This window comes from Notechis scutatus, chromosome 8 (assembly GCF_049901735.1).
Source record: "Notechis scutatus isolate UNSWTSFEM ecotype Mainland chromosome 8, rNotScu1.2, whole genome shotgun sequence".
NCBI classification, from domain to species: domain Eukaryota; kingdom Metazoa; phylum Chordata; class Lepidosauria; order Squamata; family Elapidae; genus Notechis; species Notechis scutatus.
In genome coordinates, this window is record NC_142016.1 from 12,901,302 (window position 1) to 12,915,216 (window position 13,915).

At 44.7% G+C, this 13,915-nt stretch overlaps 2 protein-coding genes across 6 annotated transcripts in view; one reads left to right on the forward strand and one right to left on the reverse strand.

The window, feature by feature from the left end:
- The window catches only part of FGR (FGR proto-oncogene, Src family tyrosine kinase), a 68,014-nt gene that overhangs the window by 51,479 nt on the left and 2,620 nt on the right, over positions 1–13,915 (reverse strand). Inside the window, exon 1 of one of the 5 annotated variants that reach the window (XM_087970693.1) lies at positions 7,963–8,090. The exons of 1 other annotated variant lie outside the window; for it this stretch is intronic. The gene's annotated coding sequence lies outside the window, so the exon portion shown is untranslated. Of the gene's footprint in view, positions 1–7,618; positions 8,091–13,915 lie in introns of those variants that run through there. 3 more of the 5 variants (XM_087970696.1, XM_087970692.1, XM_087970698.1) reach the window with 3 other exon arrangements.
- The window catches only part of LOC113417639 (digestive cysteine proteinase 2-like), a 68,349-nt gene continuing 64,960 nt past the window's right edge, over positions 10,527–13,915 (forward strand). Inside the window, exon 1 of the mRNA XM_087970691.1 lies at positions 10,527–10,584. The gene's annotated coding sequence lies outside the window, so the exon portion shown is untranslated. The remainder of the gene's footprint in view (positions 10,585–13,915) is intronic.

Consider the following 13,915-nt stretch of genomic DNA (forward strand, 5'->3'; position numbering starts at 1 on the left):
GTCACATGGGTGCCTTGACTTAAGGCCAAAATTCCAGTCCCAATTGCCATCATAAATAGCAATAGCACTTAAGACTTATATTCCGCTTTACAGTGCTTTATAGCCCTCTCTAAGCGGTTTACAGAGTCAGCCTATTGCAGCCAACAGTTTTGCATCCTCATTTTACCCACTTCGGAAGGACAGAAGGTTGAGTCAACCTTGAGCCTGGTGAGATTTGAACTGTCAAACTGCAGGCAGCTGGCAGGCAGCAGAAGTAGCCTGCAGTACTGCACCCTAACCACTATGCCACCATGGCTCATAAATAGAGGACTACCGGTAAATTATTATTTTTTTCCAAGTTTGACAACTTTGGGGTGGGTGGACTTCAACTCACAGAATTCTCCCATGAATTATGACACTTCCAAAGAAGGGGGGGAAATGTTGGTCCATGCTGTAAACACAAATTTCTAACAATCCGCCCCTAACCTGTTCATACATATCAGCACAAAATTTATCCTAAATACGGGTTCTTTCGTTCAAAAGCACAGAACAACCCAGTCACAAAAGGAAAGCTTTGTTACACCCCCATGTACTGTATCAGTGACAAATCCCTCTGCACGCTGGAAAACCTACTAAATAAGTAACAAATCTTTTTATGATTCTATTCAAGGTTCCAATTTTCCAGATCCCACTGAAAACTCTGAATAGACAGACAGCAGCTATCTCTATGCGGATGTGAGGAGTGAGGACTGACTGCGGAGGTTGCTACATATGCTACATTTTGTACTTGCTGACTACCCAAGTACACGATGAATGCACATCAAGGCATTTTTTTGAACAGCACACATATGTTTCGATAGAGATATTTGCTGGGAGGGAGGGAGGGCTTTGCCGGTAATGAACATTCCCCAGGCAAATAAGTGCTTCGGCATACCCAGGGCATTAATAAAAGCTGTTCTGCTTGGCCATGGAGTCTGCAGGTGGGAACTGGCTTTTCACATCCAAAACACAATAACACAGTAGTTCCATTACATAAAGTTATTCATTTAAGCCACCCAGATATTGCTATTTATACAGTTGGGAATCCAAAGGTTTGATCTCGCCTCTCTCTCTTTGTTAAGATATGAGCCTGCCTTTTGACTTGCAGGTCCATAAGAAAGATTTTAAGAAACCTTAAGGCTATAATGGACCAAAGTAGCAAATTCATTAAAGGTCAATAAAACGGAGTGTCTGATTCACACAACACTCCAGGTCAATGAGGCAGAATGCTGGGCTCCAATAACTTATGATGACCAAACAATTGAACCATAGTTAGCTTGAATCCACAAGGTTGACTCAGACTTCCATCATTCCAAGGTCTGTAAAATGAGGACCCAGATTGTTGGGGGCAATATGCTGACTCTGTAAACTGCTTAGAGAAGATTGTAAAAGCACTGCTGGGGAGAATAGTATATAAGAGAGAGAGTTAAAACACAGAGTTGCCAGAAGTAAAGTGTGTTTTATTTTGGGCTGAAGTTATCTTGGTTGGTGTCCTTCCAACAGACTGTGCCTAGTTATCTCCTTGAATTTGGTAATTACTTATCCCGCTCAGTTGTGGAAATTTCCTTCATTGTAGTTTGTTTGGTTTTTCATTTTACCTCTATCTGCTCATTAAGTTCAGACTATATTGCTTTCTTTTGAAGACTATTTTTGAGTAAGTTTATTTCCAATTGAGAATTATTGAACAGTGGGGCCAAGTTGGAGGCATTAAAGGACATTTATTTATGTTTTGGATTTTGTTACATTTGTGTTACACTCTGGGTCATCACAGATGGTTCATACAATAGATTGGTTCATACAATATGCAAAGGCAATGGCTGACTCCCAATTATGTGAAATGCAAATGGAACATGTTGTACAAATCCAGCTATGAAGCTAAGTTCTTTTCAAATCAGCTCTCTAATGCACGCATCACTAATATACAAATTATTGTGGTTAAATTGCAGTTCTAACAGGAAAGTCAGTTCCCAGTATTGTGAAGACATAAATTACTTGCTAAACCATGCAGAATTTCAAGAGTTAAAATCTGGGTTTTCAAACTTGGCAACTTTAATATGTGTGGACTTCAATTCCCAGAATTCCTCAGTCAGCATGGAGGAATGAAGTTTGGTCAAAGCTAAAGTGTTTGCCAGTTTATGAACCTGCCCCAATGACATAGTAGTTTCTTTAAACCAGAGAATTCTGGGAGTTGAAGTCCACAAGTCTTAAAGATGCCAAGTTTGGGGACCCCTGCTTTAAACAAATAACTGATTGCCTAATTGATTAATTAGGGACCATCAATTGGTGTAAACTCTTAATAACCACATAGATTTTCTCCAGAATCATCCTCCTCAACCCGGCCTTTCAAGTCTCTAAATGATAATTCACTGTAATTTTGTGTCATAATTGCCTTTTATACAGAACTATAATGTAGAGAAAGTTCCACTATAAAGCAACATAAAACTTTATTAAAAGGGACAATCACATTCTCACGAATTCCTCTTTAATACTGTATTTCCTTTTGTTTCTATGATAATGCATGAGAACCAAAGATATCTTAGCCAACAAAACATTGAATTCTCAGATCTTTAGCTAATCAACCAAAGTTGCATGATTAATGTGCAGTTCTATTTAACTATCATTTCATCCCACATTGGCACAACAGCTGGTACTAGACAACTCAGGATGACCTGCCAAGATCTTATCGGTACAAATCTTAGCAATATCAACTTATGTAGAGGAAAATGCATGGGCTGATTGACAAATAATGTGAATTTCTTCCTCAAAATGCAGTGCCAGATGGGAAAACTTGCTAATTAGACTTCTAGAAGGTATCCTCCCAGCCCATCTGGAAAGCACTTAGTTGGGGAAAACTAGAGTGACTAAAAAAAGTTTATAATTGGGACTTTCTGCTCATAAAGCACACGTCCCCAAACTCAAATCTGATTCATTTGTCTCTGCCCTAGCAATAATGAGCCTGAATAAGGAAATGGGTTAAAACTAGGAAGAAGTTGTTGGAAATTCGTTTCCAAATTTTTGGAAGTGTAAACATGTATCAGGCACATTTAATCACATGTGGTGGACTTGCAATGCTGCAAAAAAATATTGGAGACTGATTCAAACATGGTTAGAACAAATGGTGGGAGAGTGTATTCCATTTAAACCGGAATTTTTTTCTCCTAGGAATAATATCAGAAAAATTTAAGAAGGAAATAATGTATCTAACAGTACATGTATTGATGGTGTGGCTAGAATAATATATGCACAATACTGGAAAAATGAAATCATACCTCCAGAAACAGAAATAATAAGAAAAATTATGGCATGCGCAGAATCAGATACTGATTCTGATAACTTTAGAAATAAAAGACAAAGGAGAGCCTAAATATTATAAAACATGGAATAAATTTTATCGATGGTTATATAGCAGAAGACAAGGTAGAAATGTTAGTAGTTATGATTAGATTAATTAGTAATTAATATATTAAAAAAGGAAATTATAAATGATGGTATAAAATGTATATATGTGTAACATGGCTAAGTTGGATGTATTGTGTTGTATTCTCATAATTAAAATTAAAAAATAAATTTTAAAAAAACTAGGAAGAAGTCAGATAATTTTTATCTGCTGTGACCAGAAGTAACTTATAAGGGTTTTTCAGAGAGATCTCAGCCCTATAAGATAGACCAGACTAAGAAAGCAATTCCATATAGGTCACGATTACTTGTAATGTAACAGCTATAAGCAACAATCTTGCAAGTACAGCAGTAGTAGGATTCAAATTTTTTTACTACCAATTCTGTGAGCGTGGCTTGGTGGGCGTGGCAGGGGAAGGATACTGCAAAATCCCCATTCCCTCCCCACCCCACTAACCTGCTTCCCAGCTCCGTTCTCCTGTGCAGGGCAACCAAAGAAGATCCAGCCGATCAGCTGGGACTCAAGGGGAGGTAGAGAATAGATGGGGGCAGGGCCAGTCAGAGGTGAGATTTGCCAATTCTCCGAACTACTCAAAATTTCTGCTATTGGTTCTCCAGAACTGGTCAGAACCTGCTCAATACCAACTCTGAAGTACACAGATAGCCCTCTTCTTACAACTACTATTGAGCCCAAAATTTCTGTTCTTAAGAACATTTGTTAAGTAAGTTTTGCCCCATTTTATGAACTTTCTTGTCCCAGTTGTTAAGTGAATCGCTGCAGTGGTTAGTAACACGGTTGGCTTCCTCATTGACTTCACTTGCCGGAAAGCTGCAAAAAGTGTTCACGTGACCAGCAATGGTCATAAGTGTGAACCAGTTGCCAAGCATCTGCATTTTGATCACGTAATCGTGGGGATACTAAAAGATGGTGAGTGTGAGAAATGGTCCTAAGTCAATTTTTTTTCAGTGTCGTAACTTTGAACGGTCACTAAATGAACTGTTGTAAGCCGAGGACTAGCTGCATGAATGTGTTTCCCCCTCCCTCATCTTGTCTTCATGTAAATTAGGGATGGACGCGTCCCAGTCGTTTTCCCAAATTACTTTCTTGGCTCAGGTTCAAGCCACTGTTATCTCACCACTGGCTTGGGAGCAAGTTCCCTCCGGCTGTCCTTCCAGGACATTCTCACTGCCTTTACAAGAAGGTCTTGCCATCACGTGCAAGTAACCGGGAACAGAAGCAGAGTTCAAAGCGCTGAAAGTTTATTCCATGCTACCTAGACACGAGAATCTGATCTACATGTAGCCTTTGGCTTACAATAGTTCATTTACAGGCCGTTCAAAGTTACAATGGCACTGCAAAAAGGGACCGTTTTTCAAATGACCCTTGCAGCATCCCCGTGAAAACACGATCAAAATTCAGACGCTTAGCATTTGACTCATATTTACGATGGTTGCAGTGTCCTGGGGTCATGTAATCCCCCTTTATGACCTTCTGAGAAGCAAAGTCAATGGAGAAGCCAGATTCACTGCACTACCATTTTACTAACTTAACTGCAGTGATTTACCTGTGGCAGGAAAGGTCGTAAAATGGGACAAAGTTCACTTAGCAACTGTCTCATTTAGCAACAGAAATTTTGGGCTCAATTGTGATCGTAAGTTGAGGACTACCGGTGCTAACAGTCAAGCCTAATTGGTGGTTAGATAAGGGTCAAGAGAATTCACAGGGAGGAGCTAGACTTGGATCTCTTGTGGGAACGCAATGTTTCCAAACTGATGACACATTTAACCCCATGCTCCAGCTCAACCTGCTCATTTCTTACACTTAATGAGCAGCTCTACTCAAAAATGCTGGGAACCTAATCCAAATCCTTCGGTATTCACAACATCTACCCCCAACACTTTTTAGCTGCAGTCCTTTTTCAAAAGCTGCTAGTCTAAAACCAACATTTTTACAAACAAAAAAAAGGGGTGGGGGAACACTCCCTATGGGCCGCAGAAATGTTCTCTCTCAGGAAGGAGAATTAACTTCTGCTTAATGCTGGAGAGGAAACACCTCATTTAAGAATAGTCGTAGTAACAGTCTTCCTCCACCCTCCTGGTCCTCTCATCCCCACACAATGCAATCTTCAGCTTTGAAAAACAGGATTTCCGTCGGGAGCTGAGACCAATTCCCGGATCTCCGAGTGTTGGAAATTAAGAGAAAACTGTTCCGTTTCTTGGGGAGGGGGGAGGAATTTCCAATTCTGGAACGGAGACATTTAATAATATACTGCAGTACAAATAATGCTAACATTAAAAAAAAACATCTTTACTGCTAATACTAACAAGAGTCAAGAGTAAAAATACCGGTAAATCTTTTTCTTAGAAGACTTTAAACATAAAAACAGAAATATTTCTAGTTGCAGTGAACAGACATAACTGAGCTACAAGCTTACATGTTGCAAAACCAGATAGCGTCATGCGGGGGCGGGGATGGCTAAATTCAGGCATGGCTCAGTCTAAGCCAGGGGTCTCCAACCTTAGCAACTTTAAGTCTGGAGGACTTCAACTCCCAGAATTACCCAGCCAGCAAAGCTGGCTGGGGATTCTGGGAGTTGAAGTCCTCCAGCTTAAAGTTGTCAAGGTTGGAGACCCCTGGTCTAAGCCATAAGGGTTGATCAGGGTTACTGAATAACCTGTAGGTGTTTTTTTAAACGAGTGTTGCACTAAGTCAAAAGGACGTTATAGCCAAGTGAAGTTCAAAGTATAGTTTGTAAAGTTGTGTTCACTGGATCCCTCAACTAATTCAGTATGTTAAGCACAAAAGGGGCGTATGGGGGTGGTGGGGGGATGGAGATGCTGTAGTTGGCAGCCTGGGGTTTATTCCATCGTGTGAACTCCGGCGGGAAGGGGGGGGATTAGAGGGAGGGAAGTCCACCTTGTCCTAAGGCTGCAGGTGGTCATTTCAGCAGGATACATTAAAAACCAAACCAAAACCAAAACAAAAGGCGCAAACTCAGGAGCCGTTCGCGGTCGCCGCCGCCGGCGAACTTTCTCAGAGGTTACTCGTCCGACCTACAACACAGCGTGCGCGACGAGGGGGGCGGGGCTTGGGCCAGGAGCCTATCAATGGGGGCGAAACGGGAGGCGCCCCCGGCCGAGCGAATTCGGTTGATCAAGTCTTGGCGATCCGGCGGCGGAAAGGAGCGGGCGCGAAAGGCAGGCGAAGGGGAAGCAAAGGGCAAGAGGAAGCCCCAAGGCGACGGGTGGGGGGCGGAGCGGGCCACGACCCCACCCTGCAAAGGGGGAAGGAAAGCGGCCACAGGTGTCCTGGCGGTCGCGCGGCGAATTCAACCGCAGCCTTTCCTGGGTAGAGGTGGGCCGGAGGGGGGACACACCGCGCGCCCCTCTCGCCCAGAGAGCCCGCGAAAGGGATTTAGGAGCCTCCTTCGGATTAGGAAAGAGGGGGGCAGTGGGGTCGAAGAGAAGTAACGTTCCTTGCCCCCCCGGATTGCAAACGGGGCGGGTATAGGCATTTGCGAAGGAAGCAGCAGCGCCTGACACCCCTCCCCCCCCCCTAGAGATTGGACTGCCATTTGTCAGAAATGGTGTAGGGTCTCCCGCTTGGGCGGGGCGGGGGGGTTAGACTAGATGACCTACAAGGTCCCTTCCAACTCTGATTAGCCGTTATCCCAGCCCCAGCCGCCCACCCCCGCGAGTCCAGTTCTGCCCTGGTTGCGGACTGCGCGAAAAGGGATTGAAGGAGATTGAAGCGTTTGCAGAGAGAATCCGGAAGAGGGACAGAAGCGAAGCCCCGGCGAAGGTCCCACTCGGCCCTGCCCGTCCAGCCCGCCTCCACCCGCCTTGCGCAGTATGCCCTCCTCGGGAGCGCCTGCCAGCCGGACTGGGAATAAGGAAGTGCCTTCCGCATCTCTCCCCTCCGCTGCCGGGAGCTCCGGGCACCCCCGGAGCGACTCCCGCGCATCCCGTCCATTCTCAAACGCCTCCAGAGGCGCCTGTCCACCCACCATCCCGTGGGCGGCCGGACGCGCGTGTTCCCCACCCCAGCCCACCCCCGCCTGGTCCCGCGGCCTTGGCTTTCCCGGCGCCTTCCGAAGCGCGGGATGTGGCGATGGCCGAGCCCCTCCGGAAAAGCCATCTGCGAACCCCCCACCCCGGGGTCCAGGTTGGCCTAAAAACGCCCGTTACACGTGCCGCCGGGTACCGTTTTCCTCAGCAGCCTCTCGCTTGGTAGCCGCCTCACGCCGGCTGGCAGGCTCGCCTTCCCGACCGGAACGGCTCCGCGACTGCGCCGCTTCTTTTCTCCGGCGCTTGGAACGGCTCGTCCGCTTCTCAAGCTCCGAGCTGGGCGACCCTGCTGCTTCTTCAGCCGAGGCCGGCCAAGCGAAGAAAGTGAGGCTGGCCCGGCTGAGGAGAGCGCTTCTTGGGCGGGCATGCGCGCGCCGGAGTGTATAAATATATTCCCTGGCTGACCCTTCAGCTGGTCTACTGTAATAGCGATTGCACAGGCACACGCGCGCAGGCACAGAAACCCTCGCTTTTCCCCACCTTCCTTCGCTCTGCCCTCCCCTTTCGCTCTAAGCAGAGCCGTGAGGCGGGGGCCGAGGGCCGAGGGCGCGCGCGTGCGGTTGGATGTCTCGGCAGCATCTCCTCCTTCCAGGCCGCCGCCGCCGCCGCCCCCGGTCGCTTGTCAGGCAGGGCACCCCACCCCACCCCACCCCCACCACCCAGCGCCCGGCTCCCACCCATCGTCAGTGGGTCGCACGCTGCCTGCTCTCTGGAGGAGGAATGAGGGGCGGGGAAGCGGGGGCTCCTGTACAAGGGTATTTTAAAGGCATTTCGGGCGAGTTTGGAAAAGGAAGCGCCTCCTCTTCGGTTTTGGGTGACCGCTCCCCAGCCCGGCCTTTAGAAGCCGCGTCCGCAGGACGGCCTTTTGCGGGATCATAAACCGAAACTGCTCCTTCTGCTCTGCGTTAAATGTCAGAGCGGGGTCAATCCGAGTCCTGCCGACTTGGCTTTATGGGCTGGCTACCGGATCCTGGGTGGGTATGTAGGGTTTGTTCACTGATAGGCCACTGTACCATCGTTGAGTATGTCTGAACCCAACCTGTGTGGTTTATTGCTCCGTGTTTTGTCCCAACTTGGGTTATGGTCCTGTAGGAAGTTAGCACCCACACCTCTCCTAGAATATTGAAATATCCTAGGAAATATTAAAAAGGCAGAATATTTCCCCTAAAAAGAGTAGAAACTCAGAAGCAGGAACTCACCTCAGAAGTAGCAGCTCACCCCCACCTTTGTTAATGGGTGGGCCATTAAGGCCTGGGCCAGAATACTTTACATAACAAAGATCTCCAGGTAAAGCTCAATTGCTCAAAAGCCCTTTCAGTGCATCATCATCATCCAGCAAGGCTCAACCAAGCCTGGAACACAGGACAGCCTACAGAGTTGTCCTTGCATGGCCTCATGGGAGTCTGACAACCAATTAGAAACAAGCTTCAATTCAAATCTCAACGAAGGTTATAAAACCTAGGCACTCTCAGGCCCTCAGCCCTTTTTTCTTGATCTCTTCCTTCTTGACCTTCCCTTCTCACCTTGAAGCATGTGATCATCCTTCCTTTTCACTTTGGAGCTCCAAGCCATGTGGTCCTGGTGTCCACCATTAAACCATCTTTCCAAACAGCCTCCATGTTTCCAGTGTCTTTTTCCCCACTTGGAACTGAACCCAGATGGATATTTATTTCAATGGTCCCATGTGTCATCCATTGTTCATGGTTCTATGTGTCATACAAACTCAGAAAACTGGGTTGAGTAAATTATGGATATAAATATTGTGGAGCTGTAACTAGTCTACTCTTGTCTGAGACTCAGCCAGATCTGTTGCTTTCCCAACTTGGTGGGTGTTAATCTTGTAAGAAATAAGGAAATTCAAAATAAAATAGTATATAAGATTTCACAAAGGTTTCACAAATTGGGGTTGGACTAGATGACCTGCAGGGTCTTTTCCAACTCTGTTAATCTGTTGTCAAATGAAATATATCTCCCTGTATATATATATGCTTTGCTTTTATACTTTTGACATGCTCCATTGTTAAGCCTTTTTATATTTTTATCTTATGTATAATATGCCTTTTATATTATTATTATGTTGGGGGGGGGTTGTTATAATCTCTTTGGAAAAATGGTAGTATATGATGAGCTTTTAAAAATTTTATCTTCATAAATTAGAAAGAGGCCCTTATGAGGGGATGCTACATTCCTTAATGCTAAGGAAAAATGCCATGTAGGTAGCCAAAGTAAGAGGTACAGAGGGGTACAGATGAGAACATAACGGAAGGATTCTCCCTAGAGACATCCTAGAATTAGCTGCAACATCTGAGAGCAATCCAAGGAGTTTGAAGTTGGGAGAGAATGAGGGAGGAGGGAACTTGGGTGATGAGATGAAACTATATCAAGTATGTTTTGAGGTTCTAAAGGTGTAGCTTTTGATTTGAACCTGCTTGTTGAGGTTCTAAAGACTACTGGCGCTTTGCAAACCATCTGATATTTCTTTTTAATAAATCCTCTTTGTTTTCAATGAACGAAGTTTTTTTTTGTTGGCTTTGAGTTATTTCCAACAACCTTCCTTGGGCTATTTTTGGGTGGTCCAACTTGCCTGAATTCAAGCCTGTGGATTTGTTGTTGTATGTATTGGGCAGATCCAGAAAATGGGTTAGTTTGGGGTCATGTAGCTGATAGAGTGGTGGTTTTCAGCTTATCTGCAAAGCCAGTGACTGAATCTGGCCTTTCAGCACAGAATGGAACATGAAACATTGCGTCACTGAACTTTGGATTGGTAAATGATTGGCTTGAAAAACGGGAACAGAAGCCACTGGTTGCTGGTTCTCAACTAATCTTTTAGAAGAGATTAATTGGATTATAACTTTTCACAGTATGATGGTGGTGCATGCTCAAAACTGCCTTAAACCTATAAATTTTCCAAATAGGATATACTATCTTCAATCTAAGGGAGACTCCACCAAACGGAAGTTAGTCCATTGTAGCCAAAGCTAAACAAATCAACGACAGGGTTCAACACTGAGCAACTATCTACTTAAATCAGCATTTATTCAGAACACTGAGGACTGGAACTTTAGGAAAATGCCCACTACTCCTGAGAATCTCTAATTACAGGTGAGACTGTCTGATTTAATAATAAGCCAGTACGAATAGTTTTTTCAGTCCTTGTTACTAACAGTTGTCTGTCAAGATTGGAATTAATGTTTGTTTTCTGCAAAATAAGTAACATTTTGGGACATGAGTAAATTCCCTGGAATTATTTGGAGAATTTTTCAAGCATCTGTTTCCTCTGTATCCAAAGGCATGGATCTCTGAGCTGGAAATAAAACTCTCACCAACTTTGCATGCCAACAAAGATCAGATTGTACTGCCAGATACATGCAAGAAAGACTCATACAGGTGGTCCTCAACTTACGACCAAAATTGAGCCCAACATTTATGTTGTTGAAACATTTGTTAAGTAAGTTTTGCCCCATTTTACGATTTTTCTTGCCAGAGCGGTTAGGTGAATCGGCTGTGAATTTTATTCATTCACAGCCCATAATGAGTCTCAAACAGTTTGTAAAGAGTCCCATGGAAGTCTGCCAAAGTCCTTCAGGATAAGTCTGATAAGCACGCACCTTTATCTTCCTTGAAATGCTGCCAACGACTAAATTTCCAATTAGTTATACGAGGCCAACCGGAGCACAAATTCAACACAGAGCTTCAGGTTTCAAACCGACCCGTACGAACAAAGTTGCTTCCTGCAAAGGTTCCTGTCCCTTTGCTTCTCCTTTATGTCTTATGGGAGGGCCAATCACCTCCAAGCCTTACTCCCGAGTTGCCCCTTTTGTCTTAACTGTTCTTGCCTTCTGGCAGCTCTGCGCACATGCACACTGGGAACAGGCTCCCCTTGTTTCTCTGCCTCACTGCTGTCAGATTCTGGAGGCTCCAGAGTCAGCACATAACTCCCAGATGGCCCTGGCGCCATCTCTGTATCAGACGCAGGACCCTCGTCCAAGTCCTCCCCAGACTCCCGGACTGGCCCATGTTCCTCCCCACTGTCCGACTCTGCTGCCATCTCTGCAGGCTGCCAGTGGACCACAACACATTGACTTGTATGTCAGAAGGTCACAGAAGGTAATCACATTGACTCCAGGACACTGCAACCGTCATAAATACGACACAGTTGCCAAACATCTGAATTTTGATCACATGGTCATGAGAATGCTGTAATGGTCATAAGTGTGAAAAATGGTCATAAGTCACTTTTTTCAATCCAGGGGTAACTTTGGTCACTAAATGGACTATTTTAAGTCGTGGACTACCCACCCTTAAAATCTAAAGCGCTGCAATTGGTGTGCAGGTAATTCTCAACTTATAACCACAATTGGTACCAGGATGTCCATTGCTAAGCAACAGCAGTTATCAAATGAATAACAACTCAGACACAGACTTCAGAGAATAATTAGGACTGCAGAAAAAACAATTACTACCAACCTGCCTTCAATCGAGGACCTGCATACTGCACAAGTCAAAGAGAGGGCTGTGAAAATATTTACAGACCCCTCACATCCCGGACACAAACTGTTTCAACTCCTTCCCTCAAAACGACGCTATAGAGCATTGCACAGCAGAACAACTAGACACAAGGACAGTTTTTTCCTGAATGCCATCACTCTGCTAAACAAATAATTCCCTCAACACTGTCCAACTATTTACAAAGTCTGCACTACTATCACTGTGAATCTTCCAATTACTTCTTATCACCCATCCCCTCCCACTTGTGATTGTATGACTGTAACCTTGTCGCTTGTATTCTTATGATTTTTTAATTGACTCTTTCCTAGTATGATTTGATTGCTTATTGTACCCTATGACTATCATTAAGTGTCGTACCTTATGATTCTCGACTCCTGATGAATGTATCTTTTCTTTTATGTACACTGAGAGCATTTACACCAAGACAAATTCCTTGTGTGTCCAATCACACTTGGCCAATAAAGTATTCTATTCTATTCTATTCTAACTCAGTTTTATAATCTTTTTTGCCATGATCATTGAGCAAATGTTGCTTCCCCCCTGCATTGACTTCGAGAGTTGGAAGCTCCCTGGAGAAAAAAAAAGTGGTTGATCACATGACCCCAGGAGCAGGGGGTCTCCAACCGTGGCAACGTTAAGCCTGGTGGACTTCAACTCCCAGAATTCCCCAGCCAAGCTGGCTGGGGAATTCTGGGAGTTGAAGTCCATCAGGCTTAAGGTTGCCAAGGTTGGAGACCTCTGCCCAGGAAGATGCTAAAATCATGTAAATACATCCTGGTTATCAACTCCTTGAATTTTGATCACGGGACCACAGGGATGCTGGAATTGACCGATCATAACCTTTTTCACCACCGTTGTAACTTTGAGCAGTGGTTAAACGGTCGCAAGTCAAGGGCTACCTATGTACCAATTAATCTGAAAAATCAGACTCAAAGCCAATGTTCCCATTATATGCTTAATCAGGCCTTACGTAGTTTACTCACTGAACTAGCAATAACCTCATCATGTGACTGTACAGTTGTTGCTTCACCCAAGCATGGAGAAGAGGACCTGAGCCTTCTCACCCGGACTGGCTCCGGGAATTAGTTGTCAACACAGAAATGTACCATTGCAAAATTTAGAGGAGGAACAAAGGAGGGAAAAATCAGTGTTTCACCAGAGAATGAGGAGGAAGGAACCAGAGGAGACCTGAGATGGGAGGGTATGAAGCTGCAGCCTTCACTCTTCCTGGGCTGTAGGGCAGGACAGTTCTGAAGCTGCCTGAAGAAAAGGTTCACACTCACACACACACACACACACACACACACACACACACACATACCACTTCCCCTCAGGTTTTGCTTGAAGCAGTAAATTTATATTCTTATCAGTCTGGTGTATATTAACGCAGAACACCATGACAAGTCAGAATGGCAGGTAACATGGAAGGGACCATAGAGGTCTTCTAGTCCGACCCCCTGCTTAGACAGGAACCCCTATGCCATTCTGGACAAATGGCAAATCTCTTCTTGAAAAACCTCCTGTGATGAAGTTTATTGCTCTCCCTGTCAGGAAGTTTCTCCTTAGTTTTAGGTTGCTTCTCTCCTTGATTCTCATCCTTTGCTGCTTCTGCCTTCAGACTAATGGTATATAGTGGATTAGTCAATGTTTCGACTCTTTATTTATCAAATTTATTGAATAGATAGATGGATTAACAGAGTTGGAAGGGACCTTGTAGGTCATCTCGTCCAACCCCCTGCCCAAGCAGGAGACCCTACACCATTTCTGACAAATGGCAGTCCAATCTCTTCTTGAAAGCCTCCAGGGATGAAGCTCCCACAACAAAAAAGAGATCACTCTGGCGGAAAAACAAATCTGGTCATGTTGCCAACTTTAAAAGCCGATACAAAAATTTATGCCACCAGATAAAGACTGAATGCACCAA